The 6,734-nt window shown below is 32.6% G+C and overlaps 1 pseudogene; it reads right to left on the reverse strand.

Annotated features, from left to right (window-relative positions):
• Window positions 1-4,519: 4,519 nt before the first annotated feature.
• LOC143605182 (GCN5-related N-acetyltransferase 8 pseudogene) lies at window positions 4,520-5,222 on the reverse strand (annotated as a pseudogene).
• Between the last annotated feature and the right edge of the window lie 1,512 nt (window positions 5,223-6,734).

Genomic DNA, 6,734 nt, shown 5'->3' on the forward strand with positions numbered 1-6,734 from the left:
CATTTGGGTCCCTTGTTCCAGAAGCTAATGTGTTTCTGAAACTAGTTCAGCAGATCGTGCATGGTAGGTCTTAAATTAACAAATTATGCATTTTAAGACATGATGATGAGGTAAGGATGACATTAAAACCCGAACCTGGTGAGAAATTCGAAACGTTTGGACGAGTATTACACGTTCTATTAGGGTATACTTGATAGGGTGGTAAGATGATTAGGATATAGAATATCAGGTTAAGGGTTCAATTTATGTGGAATATAGCATTTAGCCAATAAAAGAAAATATTATTCAATATTACACTTATAATTACTTGGTGTTTAGATATGGTGATAACTGGTAAAGTGGTTACGGAATTGGGTTGTAAATTGTAAAATAGGTGGTAACTGGAGTAATATTTGATGAATATAAACTACTTAACTCATAAAATTCCAAAATACGCGCATTTGAAAAGTAAAACATAACTCACCAATTTCTAGATGAACATTGGAATTCATATCGTTACAATTATAATTTTTCATATAATATTTTTGAAAAATCATATTAAATAGCCTTTGATAAATATTGAAAATATCTTCTTATGAATGAAAGCGAATAAATTGATATACCCTAAAAATAAATTCATTATAAGACATAATAGCAAAAATTTCAATCTTATTTTCATTGAAGTTTTGCACTTTTGTATATAAATAGTTTGTCCATTAAACCTTTTAAATTATGTTCTACTAAAACAAATTATAATATATATTTACCTATATAGATTTTTTTTTAACAATTAATGAATGAAACTCGACTATATGAGGTAATCCAATGACAAAAAGTGGCTAATCGGCTAAGTTAAATATATTTGATTTCTAGATTTTGTCTTATACTAATAAAATCAAAGAGGACTCTCAGAAACACAAACAGAATGGGTCTCCATTTTGGTGACCAACTCCCTTGCTCTTTCAACAATTGGTTGTGACTTCGCACGTGTCTCTTCATTATTTTATGTATTGACTTGATTGGTAGATTTAGAGGTAAAAGGTGTAAGCCAATCAAACTACTTGTTGGAATTAGATATCCTCTTGTTTATTCTTTAAATACGTGCTAGATTTTTTAACACATTGTTAAAGATAACTATATAAAATTATTACATAATAACTGATAAATACTAACGTATAACTGACTATGTAGAAAATAAAACAAATAAGTTTATTAATATATATAAAAATACTTAAATATTTCTGTAAAGAATAATTAAATAGCTAAAAAAAAATAAAAGAGTTGAACTCAACATCATTCTAGCCTGAATATGTTTCACAAACGAAGCTCAAGTTTAAACAAATTTGAGTTTGGTGTTACTGTTCGACCGCACATGGATGAATGGATGATACTACTTGTGTCGTGCACCCTAAATAATGAGGTGATAAATCACCATGACTTTCATTTTTTTTTTTTTTTGTAAATTTGATGTGATTAATCATCGTGAGTTTACAACAAAATTTCCAGAATTGTTAAATTTTAAGGTTATCTAAATTTTAGTATATTTAAAACCTTTATTTATTTTTTGTAAAATGGCATAGGACTGAGATAACTAATCTACATAAATAATTGGGAAAATCCTTAAAATAGTCTATCTACAAAATGAGATTTCAACTTTGTTTCCTAAACTTAATATTTTCAAAAATGGCCCTCTATAATTCATCTTTGACCATGTATTAGAAAATCTAACGCGTCTTTGACGACATGTTAGCATAACACGTCGTCAAAGACGTGTTGGATTTCGGAACACATGGTTAAAAACGCTAATATGTCGTCAACGACACGTTAGATTTCCTAACACATGGTTAAAGATGAGTTAGGCCTCCAAACACGTAGTCAAAGATATGTTAGCATCAAACGCGTAGTCGAAGATATGTTAGCTTTTTTGTTTGTTTTTTTAATATTATATTTTTATAACTAGTTTTACTTATATTTATTTTTCTTTTATAACTTTTAATATATAAAATTTTATATTATTTCGAATATACCGACAAGAAATGTTTACTTTTATCTACGGACCGAAATATATTTTTATAACTAGTTTTACTTATATTTGTTTCTCTTTTATAACTTTTAATATATAAAATTTTATATTATTTCGAATATACCGACGAGAAATGTTTACTTTGACTACGTGTTTGGAGACCTAACTCATCTTTAACCATGTGTTAGGAAATCTAACGCGTCTTGACGACATGTTAGCATCTTTAACCATGTGTTAGGAAATCCAACGCGTCTTTGACGGCGTGTTATGCTAACATGTCGTCAAAGGCGCGTTAAATTTCCTAACACATGGTCAAAAATAAGTTATAGAGGGCCATTTTTGAAAATATTAAGTTTATGGGATAAAATTGGAATCTCATTTTATAGATTGGCTATTTTAGGGATTTTCCCTAAATAATTTCGTGTAGATATAAACCCTTAAATTTCAATAGCCCTTAATTTAGATTTTAGCCTACATTTTTTTTAATAAAACATCAAAATCATGTCTATTTCAAATTTAATTACTTGGTAAATGATCTTGGCGAAATGTCAACACCATATAGATAATATGCGGTGCAAATTATAGCAAGTGGACAATAAGTCGACGGATATTATTACAAGTTTACAACTATTTTGATAAGAATTTGTATACGAAGAATTATAAAAATAAAATATATGCTAATATATCTTTTTTATTAATTCAAAATGTGCATAATAATATACTGGATAATAGACAATTTTAAGATTCAAATTCTAGCTTAAAACCTTAATGTATGGAGTACGAACGCCGTTTTAGCAGTTTTTCGTTCTCCAGTAAAGCATTTTAATAGGCCACGTGAATCAGTTTCACACGTTTAATTTTTGAAATTTGAAAGATTTAAACCAATAGACCTCGTATGTTGTGAGCACTACGGTTTTATCTTTAAATTCGAGAGCCACACGGCAATACGTGATTTGTACTGTTTGACCAATAACACGTTACGGTTAGCAATCGATATTCCTAAAATCGATAACAGATATTCACACATCTGACTAGGACTTCTATTTCACTAAGGGGGTGTTTGTTTGGGTCTAAATGGCCCCATTCAGCTCTGAAGTCTGAATCGGTCAGACTAAGAAGTGTTTGGCTTGTTTAAAACTATCATCTGAATGGCTGAATAAACATCTGATTCAGACAGCTTGTATTTGGAGCTGAATGAAAAAGAGGACCATTATGCCCTGACCTAATACAATGTTCCCTTCCTCCTTCTCTTCCAACAACCCACGTACAGCACCACCATCCATTCCTCGTCTGATTCCAAGCACAAACAGGTATGATTTCTGTTTCACAACCTATAGGGTTTGAATGGCTAGGCTTAGAAGCTAGGGTTTATGGTTCTAATGGCTAATTGATGTTCAGTTTATGCTAATTGATGTTCAATTTGGTTGAATCTTGTTTTTTTTATTGACAATTTGGTTGATTTATGTTGACTTACAACATGTTTACAAACTACAATTATTATATAGGTAAATATTTGTTGACTTGGTGAACTATTTTTAAGATGTACTTTGGTTGGTTAGAATGAAAGTTTGGCCATTCAGCTTAGTTTAAAAGCTCTGACTAAGCAGATATATTTCATTAAACACGAAATAGTTTAGAAGGGTAAAATAGTCATTCTGCATAGTCATTCAGAGGTCCAACCAAACAACACTTACTGGTTTAGCACTTAATAATTCAGCATCTACCAAACAGCCCCTAAATGAAATAAGCAAAAAGCCCATTCCTTAATGTTCTGGGCCTATTGCAGGCCTTTTCCTCCTCCTTTTAAGTTGTATCTGTCTAATTAGAATACCAAATTAGGGCTGTTCACGAACCGAGCCGACCTGAGCGAATGCTTGCTCGTTTATAACCGAAGCGAACAGCTGAAATTCGAACTGAGCGAAAAACAAAACGAGCCAAAATTGAATCGAGCATTTTTCAATCAAACATCGTGTGATTTCGAGCATTATTTATTTTTTTTTCACTTTAAAATTTTTAATAAGAAACAAGTTTAAAGGCTATAATAGGTTGTAAATATTTAGTTTATGTAAACTTTTAGTATTTTGAAAACTTGAATCAAACTAATAAAACTATAAAATTGACGGAATAGGAAAAAGTTAAAAGGGTTTAAAAAATTGTATATTTATATTTTGTGTGTTTCTATATATTTATATATTTGTTCATATATAATTATATATAAAATAAATTAAAAATATTTGAGCTGAACCTAACCGAGCAGAGCGGCTCGTTTACAAAATCGAGCAAAAAGATGAGCGAACATTTTCTGAGCAGTTTCCAAACGAGTGACGAACAAATTCGAGCGACGAGCAATTTGGACGGCGACAAATAATCAAATTGCCAATACTATGAAGGATATATGAACTTTGATCAACAATCATCACAAACTTAACATCTTTTTTATAAAGTATATGCATTAAGAGATTATATATGTCTATATCATGTATTTGCAAGTATACCTTCATTAAAAACACTATCAAATCAATCATCTTTGGTATTACCATAACCTTGAAGAGCATCACCAGTAAGCCTACAAACCCTAAACTCCTTCATAACATTAGCCCCCATTTGCTCATAAAACTTGATGGCATTCACATTCCAATCCGACACCACCCACTCGACCCGCCCGAGCCCCATCGCCACCGCCTGTTTCGCCACGGCCGCCAACATCAACTTCCCCAACCCCTTCCTCCTATAACATTCCCTCACAAACAAATCCTCAACGTAAAACCCCGGTTTCGTCAAAAGCGTCGAGTAATTAGGGAAAAACAAGATGAAACCAGCTACGATAACCGCGTCCTCATTGGTTGATGATTTGAATATGTCTGATTCAGGATCGGAGATTGGGGAACCGAGATTTAGAGTTTTGTGAACGGGTGTGAATTTGGGGTGGTGGGTGATGGACGTCGAAGAGAATGGTTTTGTCGAGGTTTCGATTAGGAAGACGGTGAAGGATTCGAAGGGGGTGTCTTTGGAGAAGAGGGTGGCGGAGAGGAAGGGTTCAGTGGCGGATAATTGGTCGGTGAAGCGTTCGAAAACCGCTATTTGGAGGATCATTTTGTGGATGACGGGGACGTCGGGGTTGCCGGCAAGGCGGATTCTGGTGAAGAGATGGTGGTTGGCGGTGGTGGTGGCCATTTATTTTTTTTTCTTTGTAATTTTTTTTTGTGTTTTATTTTTACTTTTTACGTTTCTATACAACGCATGCAAGAGAAAATCTAGAGAGCTATATATAATGTACTGTCACGTGCATGAACTTGGTTAAAACTTAAAAGTGGACTTCTGTTCTCACGTGTGCATGTAGTTGGCTGTTTTTTGTGTTGACTCGTGTTTGTTTAATTCCATTAGAACATCTCTAAGAGCGTTCGCTATGGGTGGGTTGGAGGCAGGTTTGAGATTTCTCTGGTAAATGGATATTAAACTACAGAGAGGTGTTATGGAAAGAGGCAACAAATCTATGTGGCGATGACATGGCAATAATATGGCACTATGAAGGAACATTAAAGCCCCCTCCATAATGAACAGCCTAATAAGGCGTTTTTAGGGAGTGCTTTTAGACTTTTGTTTACTTCACTCGTTTTAGCTTATTGTGGATGTAGTTTTTAGCAAGCATTTTTTAGTGGAATTTTTCCACAAGTACAAAAGACGTACCTTTTTTTGCAGGTGGGGGGTTGGGGTTGGGTCATGAATTAAAAATAATAATATAAAAGGTATTGATAATGTGACAAAGTTTTGTTTTTTTTGTTTTTGGTGTGTTTTTAGGATTCCTTATTGGGCTTAGGGTTTGGGTGTTTTAAAAAAAATGATGTTTTTATGATATGACGGGTGATTAGGCATGTATTTTTGTGTTTTTTGAAGTCCTTATTGTGGATGCTCTTATTTACCACCAGAGTTGTAAATAAACCGAGCACCGGACCGTTTGACAGAAAGTTAATTTATGTTTGTTCGTTTAATAAATTAAAGAGCATGAGCAACAAAACTTTGTTTGTTTAATCGAACGTATATGAATAAAGGTTGCGTTCGTTCATTCGTGTTTGTTAACGTTTAGTAATGTGTTTATTTATGACCGTTTACATTTGTTTGTTTATATTTTTAAAGCATTTTAATTGTAATAACAACCCAACATTTAAATTTTATATTTTTATATTATTTATGTTCAATTCGTTTCGTTAGTGGTTTATTTTATGAAGTCACACTTTAACTAACAACAAATCTAACTTGTGCTTCGTTGACATTATCAGAATAAAACCGTTGATTGGGGATGGTTATGTTTTTTTTATTATTATCTTGAATTATTGTCTCAAGTCCTTTGATTTTATATTTAATGTTTTGGATTAAGAGTGCTGTTTTTTTCTTAAATAGTGCATGTTCGTTTGCGTTTGTGAACACGTTCAATTTCTTATATACCGAATATAAATACGATTTTTCGTTCATTTAGCATTTATGAACCATTCATGAACAACCCTATTTTATAATTTAGTAAAAATACTAGGGTAGTGTTTGGTATGCAGAAATGACAGTATGAATGGAATGATTCATTACGTGGGAATGGAAAAAGTGGTGTTTGGTTGCTCAATAGAATGGAATCATTCATTACACATGGAATCCTATTCCATCAAAATCATTCCTTCCAACCCCCTTCTTTTTTCATTTCATTCCTCTTTCACCATACTGTCTCAACAACATTACCACCTAA

This window comes from Bidens hawaiensis, unplaced genomic scaffold (genome assembly GCF_021521415.1).
Source record: "Bidens hawaiensis isolate Kalapana, Puna unplaced genomic scaffold, B.hawaiensis_p1.1 tig00068485_1, whole genome shotgun sequence".
Taxonomy (NCBI): Eukaryota; Viridiplantae; Streptophyta; class Magnoliopsida; order Asterales; family Asteraceae; genus Bidens; species Bidens hawaiensis.